The sequence below is a fragment of the Ranitomeya variabilis genome, chromosome 8, assembly GCF_051348905.1.
Source record: "Ranitomeya variabilis isolate aRanVar5 chromosome 8, aRanVar5.hap1, whole genome shotgun sequence".
In the NCBI taxonomy this organism is placed as follows: Eukaryota; Metazoa; Chordata; class Amphibia; order Anura; family Dendrobatidae; genus Ranitomeya; species Ranitomeya variabilis.
In genome coordinates, this window is record NC_135239.1 from 55,195,909 (window position 1) to 55,217,241 (window position 21,333).

Below are 21,333 nucleotides of genomic sequence, written 5' to 3' on the forward strand. Positions count from 1 at the left end.
GTGCTTTGCTGGTGACACTGTTGGGGATTTATTCAAAATTGAAGGTATACTGAACCAGCATGGCTACCACAGGTTTGCGTTTAGTTGGACCATCATTTATTTTTCAACAGGACAGTGACCCCAAACACACCCCCAGGCTGTGTAAGGGCTATTTGACCAAGAAGGAGAGTGATGGGGTGCTACGCCAGATGACCTGGCCTCCACAGTCACCAGACCTGAACCCAATCGAGATGGTTTGGGGTGAGCTGGACCGAAGAGTGAAGGCAAAAGGGCCAACAAGTGCTAAGCATCTCTGGGAACTCCTTCAAGATTGTTGGAAAGACCATTCCCGGTGACTACCTCTTGAAGCTCATCAAAAGAATGCCAAGAGTGTGCAAAGCAGTCATCAAAGCAAAAGGTGGCTAATTTGAAGAACCTAGAATATAAGACATATTTTCAGTTGTTTCACACTTTTTTGTTAAGTATATAATTCCACATGTGCTAATTCCTAGTTTTGATGCCTTCAGTGTGAATGTACAATTTTCATAGTCATGAAAATACAGAAAAATCTTTAAATGAGAAGGTGTGTCCAAACTTTTGGACTGTACTGTACATATACATCACATAGGAGACACTGAGACTGCTAGGCATACATTACATGGGAAACACCAAAACTACAGTATATACATCACATAGTAGACCCTGAGGCTGCTGTCTATACATCACATATGAGACACTGAGGCAGATGTATGTACATCACATAAAAGATAGACTGCTGTGTTGTGAATTTGGATTCTGGGCTCCCCCGGTGGCCGCTTGTGGAATTGGACTTGTCATCCTCTTTCCTGTTTCACCTGATTCCATCAGTAGTGGGTGTCGCTATTTAAGCTCATTTCTCTGGTGGTTTCTTGCCGGTCAACAATGTTATCTGATGCCTCTCAGTGCTTGCTCCTGCTTCTAGACTACTACTAGATAAGTTGGACTTTTGTCCATGTTTTGTTTTGCCTATTTGTTCCAGTTCACAGCTGAAGTTTTGTTACTGTGTCTGGAAAGCTCTCGTTGATCAGGGATTGCTACTCTGGCGTTATGAGTTAATGCCAGAGTTTAAGGTAATCTCTGGATGGTGTTTTGTTAGTGTTTTTCTGCTGACCATGAAAGTATACTATCTGTCTTCTGCTATCTAGTAAGCGGACCTCAAATTTGCTAAGACTATTTTCCTGCTGCGTTTGTTGTTTCATCTGAACTCACCGTCATTATATGTGGGGGGCTACTGTCTTCTTTGGAATATTTCTCTAGAGGTGAGCCAGGTCTTATATTTCCCTCTGCTAGCTATTTAGGTCTTAGGCCAGAGCTGGGCATCTAGCGTTAAATAGGAAATGCTACCTGGCTATTTCTAGTTGCGCGGCAGGCTTAGTTCATGGTCAGTATAGTTCCATCTTCCGAGAGCTTGTCCCTCTATAGGCTTGCTATGATCTCTGCCTGCAGAGATCATGACAGTTTGACCGGCCCATAAAGTGTTAAAGACCCAGGTTGAGAAAGGAGAGTTATAAGAAGTCTGCTGAAATTTTTTTTTTTTTTTTTTTTTTTTTTTTTCCTCCAGTCTGCCTTGCTGCAGTCTTTTCTCTCTCTCTCCTCCTAATCTCTGTATGCTCTGTGTGCACCTGACAATAATGGATCTCCAGAGTGTAACTGCGGGTTTGAATAATCTCATCACGAAAGTACAAAATTTACAAGATTTTGTGGTACATGCTCCGGTATCTGAGCCGAGAATTCCTTTGCCGGAGTTCTTCACAGGGAATAGAGCTAGCTTCCAGAATTTCCGAAATAATTGTAAGCTTTATTTGTCCCTGAAGTCTCGTTCAGCTGGAGACCCTGCTCAGCAGGTTAGGATTGTGATTTCCTTGCTCAGGGGTGACCCTCAAGATTGGGCCTTCTCATTGCCAGCAGGGGATCCTGCGTTACGCGATGTGGATGCGTTTTTTCTGGCCTTGGGCTTGCTTTATGAGGAACCTCATTTGGAACTTCAGGCAGAAAAAACTTTGATGGCACTATCTCAGGGGCAAGACGAAGCTGAAGTTTTCTGCCAAAAATTCCGTAAATGGTCTGTGCTTACTCAGTGGAATGAGTGCGCCTTGGCGGCAACTTTCAGAGAAGGTCTCTCTGATGCCGTTAAGGATGTTATGGTGGGGTTCCCTTTGCCTGCAGGTCTGAATGAGTCCATGACAATGGCTATTCAGATTGATAGGCGTCTGCGGGAGCGCAAACCGGTGCACCATCTGGCGGTGTCTATGGAAAAGACGCCAGAAAGTATGCAGTGTGATAGAATTCTGTCCAGGAGCGAGCGACAGAATTTTAGACGGAAGAATGGATTGTGTTTCTATTGTGGGGATTCTACTCATGTTATATCAGCATGCTCTAGGCGTACAAAGAAGCTTGATAAGTCTGTTTCCATTAGCACCATTCAGTCTAAGTTTATTTTGTCTGTAACCCTGATTTGCTCTTTGTCATCCATTGCCACGGACGCCTATGTTGACTCTGGCGCCGCTCTGAGTCTTATGGATTGGTCCTTTGCCAATCGTTGTGGTTTTGATTTAGAGCCTTTGGAGACTCTTATTCCTCTGAAGGGGATTGACTCCACCCCATTGGCTAATAATAAACCACAATACTGGACACAAGTAACCATGCGTATCAATCCGGATCACCAGGAGATTATTCGTTTCCTGGTGCTGTATAATTTACATGACGATTTGGTACTGGGATTGCCATGGTTGCAGTCTCACAACCCAGTCTTGGACTGGAGAGCAATGTCTGTGTTGAGCTGGGGATGTAAGGGTATTCATGGGGACGTACCTTTGGTTTCTATTTCGTCGTCCATTCCCTCTGAAGTCCCTGAGTTCCTCTCTGATTATCAAGACGTCTTTGACGAACCCAAGCTTGGGTCGTTACCTCCGCACCGTGAGTGCGATTGTGCCATAGATTTGATACCGGGTTGTAAATATCCAAAGGGTCGTTTGTTTAATTTGTCTGTGCCGGAACATGCTGCTATGCGGGAATATATAAAGGAGTCTTTGGAAAAGGGACATATTCGTCCATCTTCTTCTCCCTTGGGAGCTGGGTTTTTCTTTGTCTCAAAAAAAGACGGCTCTTTGAGACCATGTATTGATTATCGGCTTCTGAATAAGATCACTGTTAAGTATCAATACCCATTGCCATTGCTTACTGATTTGTTTGCTCGTATAGAGGGTGCTAAGTGGTTCTCTAAAATTGATCTTCGTGGGGCGTATAATTTGGTGCGGATCAGGCAGGGGGATGAGTGGAAGACCGCATTTAATACGCCCGAGGGCCACTTTGAGTATTTGGTCATGCCTTTTGGTCTTTCTAATGCCCCTGTGTTGCGTCAGCCTGATGTGAATCTGCCTTTTCAGGTTGAGGTTGACGCTTCGGAGATCGGAGCTGGGGCAGTGTTGTCGCAGAAAGGTTCCGACTGCTCCGTCATTAGGCCTTGTGCCTTCTTTTCTCGCAAATTTTCGCCCGCAGAGCGGAATTATGATGTTGGGAATCGGGAGCTTTTGGCCATGAAGTGGGCGTTTGAGGAGTGGCGCCATTGGCTCGAGGGGGCTAGACATCAGGTGGTGGTATTGACTGACCACAAAAATTTGATTTATCTTGAGACTGCCAGACGCCTGAATCCTAGACAGGCGCGCTGGTCTTTATTTTTTTCTCGCTTTAATTTTGTGGTGTCATACCTACCGGGTTCTAAGAATGTTAAGGCAGATGCCCTTTCTAGGAGTTTTGACCCGGACTCTCCTGGTAATTCTGAACCCACAGGTATCCTTAGGGAGGGAGTAATTTTGTCGGCCGTTTCTCCTGATCTGCGGCGGTCCTTGCAAGAGTTTCAGGCGGATAGACCGGATCGTTGTCCGCCTGATAGACTGTTTGTTCCGGATGATTGGACCAGCAGAGTCATCTCTGAGGTACATTCTTCTGCATTGGCAGGTCATCCCGGAATTTTTGGTACCAGGGATTTGGTGGCAAGATCCTTCTGGTGGCCTTCTCTGTCACGAGATGTGCGAGTCTTTGTGCAGTCATGTGACGTTTGTGCTCGGGCCAAGTCTTGTAGTTCTCGGGCTAGCGGACTGCTGTTGCCCTTGCCTATTCCTAAGAGGCCTTGGACACACATCTCGATGGATTTTATTTCAGATCTGCCTGTTTCCCAGAAGATGTCTGTCATCTGGGTGGTCTGTGACCGTTTCTCTAAAATGGTCCATTTGGTTCCTCTGCCCAAGTTGCCTTCTTCTTCTGAGTTGGTTCCTCTGTTTTTTCAGAATGTTGTCCGATTGCACGGTATTCCTGAGAATATTGTTTCTGACAGAGGTACCCAATTTGTGTCTAGATTTTGGCGGGCATTCTGTGCTAGGATGGGCATAGATTTGTCTTTTTCGTCTGCTTTTCACCCTCAGACTAATGGCCAGACCGAGCGGACTAATCAGACCCTTGAGACATATCTGAGGTGTTTTGTCTCTGCTGACCAGGATGATTGGGTTGCTTTTTTGCCATTGGCAGAGTTCGCCCTCAATAATCGGGCCAGTTCTTCCACCTTGGTGTCCCCGTTTTTCTGTAATTCGGGGTTTCACCCTCGATTTTCCTCCGGTCAGGTGGAATCCTCGGATTGTCCTGGAGTGGATGCGGTGGTAGAGAGATTGCATCACATTTGGGGGCAGGTTATGGACAATTTGAAGTTGTCCCAGGAGAAGACTCAGCGTTTTGCCAACCGTCATCGTCGTGTTGGTTCTCGGCTTTGTGTTGGAGATTTAGTGTGGTTGTCTTCTCGTTTTGTCCCTATGAGGGTCTCTTCTCCTAAGTTTAAACCTCGGTTCATCGGCCCTTATAGAATATTGGAGATTCTTAATCCTGTTTCTTTCCGTTTGGACCTCCCTGCGTCCTTTTCCATTCATAACGTTTTTCATCGGTCGTTATTGCGCAGGTATGAGGTACCTGTTGTACCTTCAGTTGAGCCTCCTGCTCCGGTGTTGGTTGAGGGTGAGTTGGAGTACGTTGTGGAGAAAATTTTGGACTCTCGTGTTTCCAGACGGAAACTCCAGTATCTGGTCAACTGGAAGGGTTACGGCCAGGAGGATAATTCTTGGGTCAATGCATCTGATGTTCATGCTTCTGATCTTGTTCGTGCCTTCCATAGGGCTCATCCTGGTCGCCCTGGTGGATCTGGTGAGGGTTCGGTGCCCCCTCCTTGAGGGGGGGGTACTGTTGTGAATTTGGATTCTGGGCTCCCCCGGTGGCCGCTTGTGGAATTGGACTTGTCATCCTCTTTCCTGTTTCACCTGATTCCATCAGTAGTGGGTGTCGCTATTTAAGCTCATTTCTCTGGTGGTTTCTTGCCGGTCAACAATGTTATCTGATGCCTCTCAGTGCTTGCTCCTGCTTCTAGACTACTACTAGATAAGTTGGACTTTTGTCCATGTTTTGTTTTGCCTATTTGTTCCAGTTCACAGCTGAAGTTTTGTTACTGTGTCTGGAAAGCTCTCGTTGATCAGGGATTGCTACTCTGGCGTTATGAGTTAATGCCAGAGTTTAAGGTAATCTCTGGATGGTGTTTTGTTAGTGTTTTTCTGCTGACCATGAAAGTATACTATCTGTCTTCTGCTATCTAGTAAGCGGACCTCAAATTTGCTAAGACTATTTTCCTGCTGCGTTTGTTGTTTCATCTGAACTCACCGTCATTATATGTGGGGGGCTACTGTCTTCTTTGGAATATTTCTCTAGAGGTGAGCCAGGTCTTATATTTCCCTCTGCTAGCTATTTAGGTCTTAGGCCAGAGCTGGGCATCTAGCGTTAAATAGGAAATGCTACCTGGCTATTTCTAGTTGCGCGGCAGGCTTAGTTCATGGTCAGTATAGTTCCATCTTCCGAGAGCTTGTCCCTCTATAGGCTTGCTATGATCTCTGCCTGCAGAGATCATGACACTGCTGTATGCATTACATAGAATACACCGAGACTACTGTATATACATCACATAGGAGACACTGAGTCTGCTATGTATATATTACATAGGAGACACTGAGATTGCTTTGTATACATCACATAGACACTGTGACTGCTATGTATACATCACATAGGAGACACTGATTGCTATGCATACATCGCATAGGAGACTGCAACTGCTGTGTATACATCATATAGAAGACACTGAGACTATGTATACAACACATAGGAGACACTGAGACTGCTATGTATGCATCACATAGGAGACACTGAGATTGCTATGTATACATCACATATGAGACACTGAGACTGCTATGTACACATCACATATGAGACACTGAGACTGCTATGTACACATCACATATGAGACACTGAGACTGCTATGTATACATCAAATAGGAGACACTGAGGCTGCTATGTATACATCACATAAGAGACACTGAGGCTGCTATGTATACATCACATAGGAGATACTGAGACTTCTATGTATACATCACATAGGAGACACTGAGACTTCTATGTATACATCACATAGGAGACACTGAGACTTATGTATACATCATGTAGTAGACACTGAGGCTGCTGTATATATATATCACATAAAAGATAGTGTATCCTATGTAATGTATACAGTAGTCTGAGACTGCTGTATATACATCACAGGACACACTAGGGCTGGAGCATAGACATCATATAAGAGATGCTGGGGCATATAAACCACATACAAGAGATTGGGGCTTGAGCATGTACATCACATAGGAGGGACTGTGGGGCTGGAGGACATAAATCATATAGGAGAAACACAGGGCTGGAGTATATACATCATGTAGGAGACATTGGGGCATATACAGTGCCTTGTGAAAGTATTCAGCTCCCTGTAACTTTTCAACTTTTTCCCACATATCATGCTTCAAACATAAAGATACCAAATGTAATTTTTTGGTGAAGAATCAACAACAAGTGGAACACAATTGTGAAGTTGAACGAAATTTATTGGTTATTTTAAATTTTTGTGGAAAATCAAAAACTGAAAAGTGGGGCGTGCAATATTATTCGGCCCCTTTAACTTAATACTTTATTGTGCCACCTTTTGCTGCGATTACTGCTGCAAGTCGCGTGGGGTATGTCTCTATCAGTTTTGTACATCAAGAGACTGAAATTCTTGCCCATTCTTCCTTAGCAAACAGCTCGAGCTCAGTGAGGTTTGACGGAGATCGTTTGTGAACAGCAGTTTGCAGCTGTTTCCACAGATTCTCGATTTGATTGAGGTCTGGACTTTGACTTGGCCATTCTAACACCTGGATACGTCTATTTGTGAACCATTCCATTCTAGATTTTGCTTTATGTTTGGGATCATTGTCTTGTTGGAAGACAAATCTCCGTCCCAGTCTCAGGTCTTTTGCAGACTCCAACAGGTTTTCTTCAACAATAGTCCTGTATTTGGCTCCATTCATCTTCCCATCAATTTTAACCATCTTCCCTGTCCCTGCTGAAGAAAAGCAGGCCCAAACCATGATGCTGCCACCACCATGTTTGACAGTGGGGATGGTGTGTTCAGGGTGATGAGCTGTGTTGCCTTTACGTCAAACATATCATTTGGCATTGTTGCCAAAAAGTTCGATTCTGATTTCATCTGACCAGAGCACCTTCTTCCACATGCTTGGTGTGTCTCCCAGGTGGCTTGTTGCAAACTGTAAACAAATCTTTTTATGGATATCTTTGAGAAATGGCTTTCTTCTTGCCACTCTTCCATAAAGGACAGATTTGTGCAGTGTACGACTGATGTCCTATGAAAAGACTGTCCCACCTCAGCTCTAGATCTCTGCAGTTCATCCAGAGTGATCATGGGCCTCTTGGCTGCATCTCTGATCAGTCTTCTCCTTGTTTGAGATTAAAGTTTAGAGGGACGGCCGGGTCTTGGTAGATTTGCAGTGGTATGATACTCCTTCCATTTCAATATGATCGCTTGCACAGTGCTCCTTGGAATGTGTAAAGTTTTGGAAATCATTGTGTACCCAAATCCGGCTTTAAACTTCTCCACAACAGTATCACGGACCTGCCTGTTGTGTTCCTTGGTCTCTGTGCTTCAAACAGAACCCTGAGACTATCAGGTGCATTTATACGGAGACTTGATTACACACAGGTGGGTTATATTTATCATCAGTAGGCATTTAGGACAACATTGGATCATTCAGAGATCCACAATGAACTTCTGGAGTGAGTTGTTTGCTCTGAAAGTAAAGGGGCCGAATAAATTAAGTTTTTGAATTTCCACAAAAATTTAAAACAACCAGTACATTTTGTTCAACTTCACAATTGTGTTCCACTTGTGGTTGATTCTTCACCAAAAATGTACATTTGGTATCTTTATGTTTGAAGCATGATATGTGGGAAAAGGTTGAAAAGTTCCAGGGAGCCGAATAGTTTCGCAAGGCACTGTGCATCACATAGGAGACGGTGATGCATAGACATCACATAAGAGATGCTGGGACTGGAGCATATACACTCACCGGCCACTTTATTAGGTACACCTGTCCAACTTCTTGTTAACACTTAATTTCTAATCAGCCAATCACATGGCGGCAACTCAGTGCATTTAGGCATGTAGACATGGTCAAGACAATCTCCTGCAGTTCAAACCGAGCATCAGTATGGGGAAGAAAGGTGATTTGAGTGCCTTTGAACGTGGCATGGTTGTTAGTGCCAGAAGGGCTGGTCTGAGTATTTCAGAAACTGCTGATCTACTGGGATTTTCACGCACAACCATCTCTAGGGTTTACAGAGAATGGTCCGAAAAAGAAAAAAAATCCAGTGAGCGGCAGTTCTGTGGGCGGAAATGCCTTGTTGATGCCAGAGGTCAGAGGAGAATGGGCAGACTGGTTCGAGCTGATAGAAAGGCAACAGTGACTCAAATCGCCACCCGTTACAACCAAGGTAGGCCTAAGAGCATCTCTGAACGCACAGTGCGTCGAACTTTGAGGCAGATGGGCTACAGCAGCAGAAGACCACACCGGGTACCACTCCTTTCAGCTAAGAACAGGAAACTGAGGCTACAATTTGTACAAGCTCATCGAAATTGGACAGTAGAAGATTGGAAAAACGTTGCTTGGTCTGATGAGTCTCGATTTCTGCTGCGACATTCGGATGGTAGGGTCAGAATTTGGCGTAAACAACATGAAAGCATGGATCCATCCTGCCTTGTATGGAGCATCTTTGGGATGTGCAGCCGACAAATCTGCGGCAACTGTGTGATGCCATCATGTCAATATGGACCAAAATCTCTGAGGAATGCTTCCAGCACCTTGTTGAATCTATGCCACGAAGAATTGAGGCAGTTCTGAAGGCAAAAGGGGGTCCAACCCGTTACTAGCATGGTGTACCTAATAAAGTGGCCGGTGAGTGTACATTACATATGAGACAGTGAGGCTGAATCATCATTTAGGAGACACAGGCTACTAAAAGGCCCCATTACGTAAAAGTGTAGATTTGTGACGTCACGCATTATTAACAGATCTTTAATAAAAAGTATTTTAACAGTCCGTTTTTAATATGCAAATTCATCTTTTGACTAGTTGTTGGGGTTTTTGTTCCCCTCCAGACTAGTCGTCCCACTCATCATGTTATCACACCCTTGTGGCCATGATAACATGATTTGCAAGAGCCGGCGTGATCACAAGCCCTCAGCAATCTTGGACAGGCGCGCAACTTTTTTTTTAAATTTTTTTTAACACAGGTCATTACATCTCTGAAGCCGGGTGCACTGCACATGTCCAGAAGCAACGCAGAAGCTTGGTCTTTGGTTCCTCAGTTGACGTAAGGTTTCTTTTTTCTTCTGGGCATGCGTAGTATGCCTCTGAAGTCGGGAAGTGCACACCCAGCTCCAGAAGTCAAATGACCTGCGAGAAAGAACGTCACGAGCATGCGGAAGATGTGCAGGGAGCTCGCGATGACACCGGCTCTTGCAAATCATGTTATCACGCCCACAGGAGCGATAACATGCTGAGTGGGACGGCTAGTCTGGGGGAGCAAACACCTCATCGACTAGTCAAAAGAGGAATTTATAAATTAAAAACAGTTTAAAAATACTTTTTTTTAAGATCTGTTAATTTGCCAAACACTATAAAGGGTTCGTTAGGCAGGGTGTTTATAGAAGAATAGAATAATGCTAGTGGTTTGGAGGGCATGGGAGACCGGTCAGGTTCCCTTTACGAAGATGAGACAAACAGTTCAAGTAATAAAAATTAAAACTAGTGGCCTTAGAATATCAAATCTGAAAAAAAAATTGAAAATAGCATTTGGTTGCTTTGGTCAGAAAAACCTTTTATCTCGTATCAAGGCTTTGATACATAGAGCTGAGAATTACGGACTCACCGGTTGCATTTTAATGATCACCAAGGACGAGTGATGTTTCAGTAAAATTTTATCAACAAAAAATAGGAATATGAATTTGTGCACAATTTCAGCAGGGTGCAGGGCCTTCTCCCGGCTATTTAGTGACATGGAATAGTTTTGTTTCTGTGGTCAGTATTTAGCAAAAATGAAACAAGACAGTTGTCAGATATCACTAAAACTTCACTTTTCTGGTTCAGAAAATCTTTGTCCCCAAGTGCAGTTCTTTTTTAAAGAAAAAGAAAAGAAACTGTGCCTTATTCACCCTTCCCAAATTCAGCTGACTTTCCGCTAATCTAGCAGCCAGTGTGTGCCATTGTCTGCAGTGCTGATGGTACATCGACAGCACAGCAGCCAATAACTGAGCAACTCGTGCCGTCTACTCGGGCAGAGACTCTTACTGATTGGCTGCAGTGCTGATGGTACATGGACAGCACAGCAGCCAATAACTGAGCGACTCATGTCGTCTACTTAGGCAGAGACTCTTACTGATTGGCTGCAGTGCTGATGGTACATCGACAGCACAGCAGCCAATAACTGAGCGACTCGTGCCGTCTACTCGGGCAGAGATTTTTACTGATTGGCTGCAGTGCTGATGGTACATCAACAACACAGCCGCCAATAACTGAGCGACTCATGTCGTCTACTTAGGCAGAGACTCTTACTGATTGTCTGCAGTGCTGATGGTACATCGACAGCACAGCAGCCAATAACTGAGCGACTCGTGCTGTCTACTCGGGCAGAGACTCTTACTGATTGGCTGCAGTGCTGATGGTACATGGACAGCACAGCAGCCAATAACTGAGTGACTCGTGCTGTCTACTCGGGCAGAGACTTACTGATTGGCTGCAGTGCTGATGGTACATGGACAGCACAGCAGCCAATAACTGAGCGACCCATGTCGTCTACTTAGGCAGAGACTCTTACTGATTGGCTGCAGTGCTGATGGTACATGGACAGCACAGCAGCCAATAACTGAGCGACTCGTGTCGTCTACTCGGGCAGAGACTCTTACTGATTGTCTGCAGTGCTGATAGTACATGGACAGCACAGCAGCCAATAACTGAGCGACTCGTGCCGTCTACTCGGGCAGAGACTCTTACTGATTGGCTGCAGTGCTGATGGTACATCGACAGCACAGCAGCCAATAACTGAGCGACTCGTGCCGTCTACTCGGGCAGAGACTTTTACTGATTGGCTGCAGTGCTGATGGTACATGAACAGCACAGCAGCCAGTAACTGAGCGACTCGTGCCGTCTACTCGGGCAGAGACTTTTACTGATTGGCTGCAGTGCTGATGGTACATGAACAGCACAGCAGCCAATAACTGAGCGACTCGTGCCGTCTACTTAGGCAGAGACTCTTACTGATTGGCTGCAGTGCTGATGGTACATGGACAGCACAGCAGCCAATAACTGAGCGATTCGTGCCGTCTACTCGGGCAGAGACTCTTACTGATTGGCTGCAGTGCTGATGGTACATCGACAGCACAGCAGCCAATAACTGAGAGACTTGTGCCGTCTACACAGGCAGAGACTTACTGATTGGCTGCAGTGCTGATGGTACATCGACAGCACAGCAACCAATAACTGAGCGACTGCTGCCATCTACTCAGGCAGAGACTCTTACTGATTGGCTGCAGTGCTGATGGTACATCGACAGCACAGCAGCCAATAACTGAGCGACTTGTGCCGTCTACCGGGCAGAGACTCTTACTGATTGGCTGCAGTGCTGTGAGCTGTAGACTGTAACAGACATTGGGAGCAGTAGCAGAGACTCGGAGTTGGACCAAGAGAGGGAGGTAAAGCTTAGTGGGGTTCTTTGTGGGGTTTTTTTAGGAAAAAAATGTAAATAAAGCATCTAAATGAGTTTTCCATTTTCAGAAAATAAAAGTATGATTACATTCTAACTACATTCTGATTTTACAGTTTAGATATGGATGCTGTCTATGTAAAATAATAACGTATAAATAATCTAAATATATAAACCTTAAGTAATAATAATACTGATTAAAAATAAATATTTTCATGGGCTAATTCTGAGTTACAACCTGTACTGTAGTCCATTCTATTTCACGGCTGCTTTTCAGAATTCTTCAAAAAGCAGGAAATCGGCCACACTGGCATTGAGAATTTTTTAAAACAACTGCTTGTATGGAGCGCGTGTTACGCAGTACACTATTGATTAAAGCATTGTATGAAGGACGCAGGATGGCTCGAAACGTAAACCCGACTTGCCGCTCGATATTCTTCTACCAAGCACTTGGGTGAAATATTGTACTGTAAATAAATAAGAGCAATAATTAAAAAAATTCTCAGTGCAAGTGCGACTGATTTCTTGCTATTTGACTTAATTTGGGTCCGGCAGTTCACCCTGCGCCCCTCGCTACATAGTGCTGAGTGCGCTCCATATATTTCTCTTCAGATCTCTTCAACAAAGATTATTTTAATTAATAAAGCCTATAGAATTATTACATTTTTTTTTTTACATTAATTTTATCCGTTTTTTTTTTTTTGCATCAAAGCCAGAAGTAGATAAAGAAGGAATGGAAAATATAAATGAGGCATCCATGTCTGGCTTAGACTCAAGCTACTTCCTCAAAAACAGCAGTGGCAATGTTCAAAAAAAAAAATCCCGTGTGTGAAACCACACAGAAAATTGTATTGTAGGCAACCACAAGACCTATGTGTGGCCAAAGAAAATAACACTTTAGCTGCCGCTAATCCTTCCTGCAAAACATGATGGTAATTTTCAGAATGTTGAGATTGTATAATTAGAATGTATCGTGTCCTCATCGTGCCTCTTCCTGTTTCCATAGTGATTTCTTTGTTTTTTTTTTATTATTGGCGTTCTGTCAGTTTTCAGGTTATTGTGACCGCTCTACAGTCCTATCCCAGGATGTTTTCTTAGGTAAATTGTAAGTTGTAAGCCGAGAACTGTCACGTGATAGAGATTTATACAAAGGAGTAATCTGAAGAAAGTAAATTCCTGAATCTGAGAGCAGCTGTATATGGTAATTACTCAAAGGGAATCTGTCAGCAGTTTTTTTTCTTCTATTAAATGTGAGAGCAGCATATTGTAGGAGGAGAGACCGTGATTCCAATGATGTATCACTTAGTTTACTGGGTGCAGCAGAGGTGACATAATCAGAGTTTTTAGATGTAGCAATACAGCAGAGCTCAAAAGCTAATCTTGCCCACACCACAGCTTTCTGTGTACATTGTCTATAGACAATGCGCTGCTTATCAGAGGTGGGGGCGGAGTCGAACCACTTGACAGGAGGGGGCTAGTCTGGGCGATGATGATCTCCTGGTGATAAAACATTCAATAAATGGAAAAACAGCACATTGCCTAATAAGTGATACATCATGGGAATCTGTGCCTCAGTCCCTACCTCATGCTGACGTCAGCCTACAGAGCAAAAACCTGTTTATAGATTTACTTTAATAATAAATCCCAGTAATAGAACCTAAGGTCCTAGTCACATCCTTTCATATCCAGTGCTTTGGTTTCATTTTTCATTCATTCTTACTATGTCATCATTGTTTTTCTTGCACGCAAAAAAAAATGGTTGCAAGGGAAATCATGGGACACCAACCATATTCAGTATAAGGATAAAAAAAAAAACAGAACAGTCAATTTGGATGGCTTCAGGAATCGGCGCTGCGGAATATGTTGGCGCTATATAAATAAAGATTATTATTATCTGTCCCGTCATTTTTTTTTTTCAGACTCCATTGACTTGAATGGGTGAGTTTGGTCTGAAAGTGGACGAATGCAGGATGTGGCCTTTATTTCTATGTCAACCATCAGTGAGCACAAAATAAAACAAAAAAAACCCATGAAATATGAAAACGCCCATAGACTATAAAGTGACAGTGTGCTGTCTGTGCAGAAAAAAAATTGACGGCACACATGCAAAAAAAAAAAAGGTGTGTGAGTAGGACCTAAGCAGTCCTAAAAATGACATCTGCTTGGTGGTTGGCAAAGCCCTGTTTGATCGTTTGTTTCAGTTTTGTTCCCAGAAATGGCAGCCAGGTTTTGCATGTAAACCACAAATGAGGTAACCTACTTCTATATAAGTCATGCTCAAATTGTCCAGAATTAAAAAAAAACAAAAACAACTTTTTTTTTCTTCCCGGAGATATTGCCAGCTGTAGAAAGAGTTCACTCTCTGGTAAAGAGAAAAAAAAAAAAACATTTTGTTTTTCTAAACCTTTATGGAATCTTTTTTTTTTTCTGTGTGATATTAAAGCTTAATCATTGCATATCCCATAGTTGTAATATACCGTATATTTAGTTTCGACTTTTTTTTTATTTTAGCTATATCTGGTGGCTGTCTGTGAATGGAGACCTCTCCAGAGAGCGAAGACTCAAGCACTTTCCTGACTTTATCCTTGATGGAAACACAAATTATCCCTTTCATAGCCCTAATATAAATAAGCTCTATTCACATGCAACAGCTAAACAGAAGACATTTGTGAAAATGCAAAGTTTGAAGTTATCTGCAAATTCAACCACAGGTTTTACTCTCTATACAGTGCAAAAGGATACAGCGGCATGTAAAAGTTTGAGCACCCCTGGTGAAAATTACTGTTATTGTAAACTGTTAAGGAAGTTGAAGATTAAATGGTCTCCAAAAGGCCTAAAGCTGAAGATGACACATTTCCTTTTGTATTGTAGTCAAATAAAAACATACAGTGGGGAAAATAAGTATTGGATACCCTGTCGATTTAGCAAGTTTTCCTACCTACAAAGAATGGAGAGGGCTGTAATTTTGTGAACATTTAGGATCTGAGGTTCAGGAAACCAGGAGCTTCTGTCTATGAGGCCGGTTTCACACGTCAGTGTCTCCGGTACGTGTGGTGACACTTTTCTCACGTACCGGAGACACTGACTCACGTAGACACATTAAAATCAATGTGTCTCTGCACATGTCAGCGTGTTTTCACGGACCGTTTGCAAAACACGGAGACATGTCAGTGTTCGTGGGACCGCACGGATCACACGGACCCATTAAAGTCAATGGGTGCGTGTAAACACGTACCGCACACGGATGCTGTCCGTGTGCGTTTTTCCTGTCATAGGGTTAAAATTGTAAAAATTGTTGCAAGACACGGACACACGTACAGCACACGGACCCTAAAAACGTACTCATGGACATCACACGGATCCCACACAGATGGCCTACGTGAGCACACGGACACGGATAACTCCGGTACCGGAATTATCTGGACGTGTGAGACTGGCCTGAAACAGTATCTTTGCAGATCCCAGCATTGGGACCTCATTCAATAAGTGAGTTTTCGGGGACCCTGTAAACTGCACAACCCATATTTTTTAAGGAGATCAAGAATGTACAGTGGGGAAAACAAGTATTTGACACTGACGATTTTGCAAGTTTTCCCAAGTACAAAGAATGGAGAGGTCTGTAATTTTGTAATTCTGAGAGACAGAATATTACAAAATCCAGAAAATCACAATATGTGATTTTTACATACTTATTTCATGTAATAAAATGCAAATTAATTATTTGATACAATAGAAAAACAGAACTTAATATTTGGTACAGAAACCTGTGTTTGCAATTACAGAGGTCAGACGTTTCCTGTAGTTCTTGACTATCATACTGCAGCAGGAATTTTGTCCCACTCCTCCATACAGATCTTCCCCAGGTCTTTTCATGTTTTGGGGCTGTCTCTGTGCAATATTGAGTTTCAGCTCCTTCCAAAGATTTTCTATTGGGTTCAGGTCTGGACACTGGCTAGGCCACTCCGGGACCTTGAAATGCTTCTTACAGAGTAACTCCTTAGTTGCCCTGGCTGTGTGTTTCGGGTCATTGTCATGCTGGAAGACCCAGACACGACCCATCTTCAATGCTCTTACTGAGGAAAGCAGGTTGTTGGCCCCATCTGTCCTTTCAATACTGTGTAGTTGTCCTGTCTTCTTTGCAGAAAAGCACCCCCAAAGTATGATGTTTCCGCCACCATGCTTCACAGTCAGGACAGTGTTCTTGGGGTTGTACTCGTCTTTCTTCTTCCTCCAAACATGGCGAGTGGAGTTGATACCAAAAAGTTCTATTTTGGTCTCATCTGACCACATCACTTTCTGCTGTGCCTCTGCTGGATCATTCACATGATTGTTGATGAACTTCATATGAACCTGGACATGTGCTGGTGTGGGAGACCTTGTGTGCCCTGCAGGATTTTAATCCATGACTGCTTAGTGTGTCACTATCTGTAATGTTGGAGACTGTGATCCCAGCTCTGTTCAGGTCATTAACTAGGTCCTCCTGTGTAGTTCTGGTCTGATTCATGACCTTTCTCTGAATCGTCCTTACCCTACAAGGTGAGATTTTGCATGGAGCCGAAGACCAAGGGAGATTGACAGTCCTCTTGTGTTACTTACATTTTCTAATAATTGCGCCAACAGTTCTCTTCTCACCAAGCTGCTTGCCAATTGTCCTAGTAAATCCAATATGGGTAATAAACCACAGTATATGTATTAATAAGTCTAGTGAGTCTTTCACTGTGTGAAAATAAGAGAATTAAGCAGATTCAGTGCAATAAGCATGAGAGAGCATGTAAGGAGAAAAAAACACCCAAGAATCAATATATATTCTTGTAAAAGGTAAAGCTTTATTAAGACCAATTAAAAATTCAATACATGCATGATAATAAAATGGTAGGGTGATGACAGAGAGAGGCGAAAAATATGGAACTGCAAGTCGGAGGGGTAATATAGAGACCTATGTACAGAGTATAACCTGAAAATAGCTCAGAAATTCAAGTGTGGCCAAATAAATCCCAATAAGTATAGATGGTGGATCATACCTATATTATAAGGGGGAAAGAAATACCAACACATCGGAAGTCAGAGGTGTACATAATACTGTAAATATAAAGTGAGCAAATCATCATGTAGATTACATAATGTTACCTGAGAGTTGCCAATCAAAAAAATAAATAAATAAATAAATATATATATATATATATATATATATATATATATATATATATATATTACATTTTTTTTTGCCTAAAATACAAAGGAAATGTGTTATCTTTAGCTTTAGGCCTTTTAGAGATCATTTAATCTTCAACTTGCTTACCTGTTCACAATAACCGTAATTTTGACTAGGAGTGTCCAAACTTTTACATGTCACAATATATAAAGCAGGTCAGGTCATCAAAACTGACTGTTGGGCCCAGTCTTTCAATCCAAGCAGGGATCATGTTTTACTGATGCATGAAACCTGCCTAAATTTGTCATTTACTCTCCTTGACTGGGCTGTTCCTGTTCATTAGCATTCTGTCAGCACTATAGGTGCTGCAACTTATATTCCATTAATTGTGTCTTCAACTATTCAATAGCTTGCCATTAGTGATGAGCGAGTGTGCTCGTTGCTCGGGTTTTCCCGAGCACGCCCAGGTGGTCTCTGAGTATTTATGACTGCTCAGAGATTTAGTTTTCCTCACAGCAGCTGAATGATTTGCGACTGTTAGACAGTTTGATTACATGTGGGAATGCTCTAGCAACCAGTCAACCCCCACATGTACTCAGGCTGGCTAGTAGCTGTAAATCATTCAGCTGCTGCAAGGAAAACTAAATCTCCAAACACTAACAAATACTCAGAGGTCACCTGAGCAACGAGTACACTCGCTCATCACTACTTGCCATCCCAAAAATAAAAGCCTGATTCTTTGAGGTGCCTGAGATGACACATCAACCTTTTGTACGACTTGTAAGAACAACCTAATCGGTTGTCTATCTTTGTGCTAAAAAGTTGTGCAAGTATATTGATAAACTCACACACTAATAAGACATATACACTGCTCAAAAAACAATAAACTAAAATACCACATCATAGATATCACTGAATGAAATATTCCAGCTGCAGATTGTTATTCATTGCATAGTGGAATGTGTTCAGAACAATAAAACATAACAATTATCAATGTAAATCAAAATGAATATGCAGCGCCCCAGAGTCCTGGTCGTTGCAGTACTGATGCTCCGCCGCTAAGGGGGGCTATGGTACGTCTGATGGCACTGAAGGAGTTCACCTGACCAGGTATCACAGACACCAATACACTTCACAGTCTGGCCTCCAGGGGGAGCTAAGGGTGCTATGTATTAGGCCACTCCTCACAATCTGGTAAAACTGGGGGTTAGGCAGAAAGTTAGACAGAAGCTGACTGGGAATCGAACAGGCAACACCCTGTGGCAGAGGGTGTTGCGGGGAGAGACTCAGGGGGGTCCCTGTCAGGGGTGGGATCCTGACAGAGGCCTAGCGAACAGAGAGAACGTTACGGGACCACGTCTGCACTTGATCGCGGCGGTACCCTAAGAAAGGACAAGAAGCGAGGTATATTGTGCTGAGTGAGAAACGAGATCAACGCAACAAGGAGAAATACCAGTAGGAGTCGTGCTGTAAGACGAGGCAACATCCTACTGAGGCGCGTAGCCGGTGGCCGGAACGCCGAGGAAGTACTAGGCTCCAAGCAATACTTCAAACCTACGGCAGGACAGTCAGCTATAGGCGGGCTGTCTCACACAAATCACCTACGAAGACACAGGGGGCAACAATAGGAGAGGGGCGACGCTAGGGTCCCGGAAGAACTCCGAGCCTACCCGTCATACGGGTGCGTCCTAGCCATATCATCTGTGGGACGAAGAAGAACATCAGAATCGAGTTGTGAGGGAACTTCAGAAACAGACACAACAGTTGTGGGGACTATCCCGTAAGCACAGCAGGGGAGGACCACAACACACAAGCGCTAGAAGGTAGGCACAGATTTTCACCTGCAAAGGGAACTCTGGATGTGCCATCGGACCGGCCGGACTTGCGCAGCACGGTTAACCGTATTCCGGACTGAGGATCCTGGGACCTTCAGTAAAGAGGTAAAGAGACTGCAACCTGGTGTCCTCGTTATTTAACCTGCACCGCACCACCACAACATCATCACCATTCCCTCTACCTTCATTGTACGCCCCTCAGCAGGGTCACGGACCGGGTCTAGCCACCGTGACAACCCCAGAACAGAGACTCAGAGGCCCGGTACCGGGTACCCCTCGGCCCTGCGACATAGAGGGCGCTACAACTTGGCGTCACGAACAGGATCTACTTAAGCCTGAAGAATCAGGTCATGTGTGCCTTGGAACTGTGCTTTATTGTACTTGGACTGTGACTTATTGCAAAGACTGTGGATTGCCATTTGCCGCCAAAACCAGCCGCCATTACAGCGCTGAGGTGAGCGCAGGAGGAGAAGAGGGGCGTGGAGTGGGCGTGGACCAGCTGAAGAGCGTGAAAGACAATGGCCGCCCAGTCTAAACATTTTTGCATCCTGAGGACGTGTCTGTCAGCAGCCGAGGTCCACCTTCTCATCCTCTTTGGAGGGTGGAGACCATGGAGACGGGGCCGCCCACGAAAGAGATCGCGGGAAGAGGACACTGGAGAGGAAGCAAAGATGGCGACGCCGGGAGTACCGCGTGGGGACGACCCGACCCAGCCTGAGGCTGCACCCCCCGATACAGCCCCAGATGCGCCATCGTTGCAGGGACTGGCCCTTACGGAGTTACCGACGGGCAGACCCAACTGGCCGCCGTCTGAGGAGTGTGTGGCCGCAGCCGAAGCCCGGCAGATAGCACGCCGCCGGGAGGCCGACGCCCGTGTGACCGCTCGGCTGGGCCAGCCTACGGAAGTCCGCCTAACTCCGGTGTCCCCTGCTTCCTCCATCCCGGCCGCGGCAGAGTGCGAGCTACAGGCACAGGGCCTGAGGATCCTGCCGGAGGCAGAACATCTGTGGCGCCTGATGACGGCGTGGAGGAATAGACCCCAACCTGCGGTCCAGATTGACCTGACGGATGCTGAGGAGGTTCCCCCGTCACATTGGGGTGTGGTGGTGTTCTTCAACTCCCGGGAAGGACGGGGAGTTATACAAGAAATTGGAGAGCCACTGCGGGTCCGTGTGGATCGGGAAGAGGTGGAACCCTGCGGGGGAAGGTACAGTCACGACCTGGAGCCCGGAGACGCGGTAACTTACACCCGGTGGAGGAGGGAGGTTGGCTGGATAGCTCGGGGTGTCCAGCGGTGCGTCGCATTCCAGGCCGCTGCCGGGACGTCGGAGGACGAACCTCCTGCAGGGAAGATGCCGGAACCTGCCCCCGCGGAACCCCAGGGAATCCAGGCCCACCGTGTAGCTACGGGTCGTGCTCACCCACAAGCGAGGAGGGTGTCCCGACGAGGAATCGTGTCGTTGCTGAATCCAGGACCGGTCCTTGCCACGCCACCACGACCCGTCTGCCAGGTGAGGCCCGGAAGGAGGCCGCCTGCTGCTCCGCCAGAAACTGAGTAACCAAGAATGCTTTATCACTTGTATATAGTTAACTGTTCGTCCTCTTGCTGCTATGACCCGACTAGGGTTAACTCTTAAAAGGATCCCTTTGTTTACCCGGGATCCCTTCTGCTTTTTGTTTTGTTTCCTGTTTTATCATTGTTGAAAGAACTGCTGGATCATGAACACTGCATGATTACAAACTCCTTGTAAATAGTTTGCACCTTCTTAAAGGTGCCCTCTACTGGTTTTATAAAAGAAAGGACTCTTTGCGAAGAAACTGTTCCTGGAAGCAGTACCGGAGTCCTTGCTGCATACGGACTTGCAGCTTGAGAAGTTGCACTACCTCATAGAGACTTGGTTCCTTCTTAAAGGGAACGTTCATCGATAGTACTTAAAGAATGATGATGCTTTAAAAGAGAGTATTAATAATGCTTACGTATAAAGAGGTTATATGTAGTGAGCTAGTTAATTGTGAGAAATGTTTAATGATGTTGCTAGAAGAATGAGGACAGGAAGTGAACCCAGACGGGGTTAGTCGGTGAGTCCTCCTAGGAGCCATACAGAGATGGCTCGGTGATTCTGAACTGAGAGATGGAAGATAAGTTCTATACTGTGTATAGTAGCA